Below are 356 nucleotides of genomic sequence, written 5' to 3' on the forward strand. Positions count from 1 at the left end.
AAACAGACCCAAGCTCGTACTCCATCTCCCTCATCTTCTTCCACAAGTGAAACACCTTCACCCCCACCAACTTTGACTAAGAGAGTACCTATCCCAACTCACAAAATTCTTGCCAATGATAAGGGCAAGGCTCCTGCACCAATCCAAGAGAAGATGAAGAAACGTAAGGAACCCCCAACAGAGAAGCTCATGGCTGATGCCATGAAAGAAATATCTCAGAAAAGGAAGAAGAAACCTAATTCTTCACCACCTCCCAAGAAGGTCTCAGCACCAAAGGAAAAGGAGGCACAACCATCTCTATCAACAGACTTTGCAAAGAGGAAAATTCATGAGGCAAGAACCATGGATTTTGCATA

Source organism: Cicer arietinum, chromosome 1 (assembly GCF_000331145.2).
Source record: "Cicer arietinum cultivar CDC Frontier isolate Library 1 chromosome 1, Cicar.CDCFrontier_v2.0, whole genome shotgun sequence".
Lineage (NCBI taxonomy): Eukaryota > Viridiplantae > Streptophyta > Magnoliopsida > Fabales > Fabaceae > Cicer > Cicer arietinum.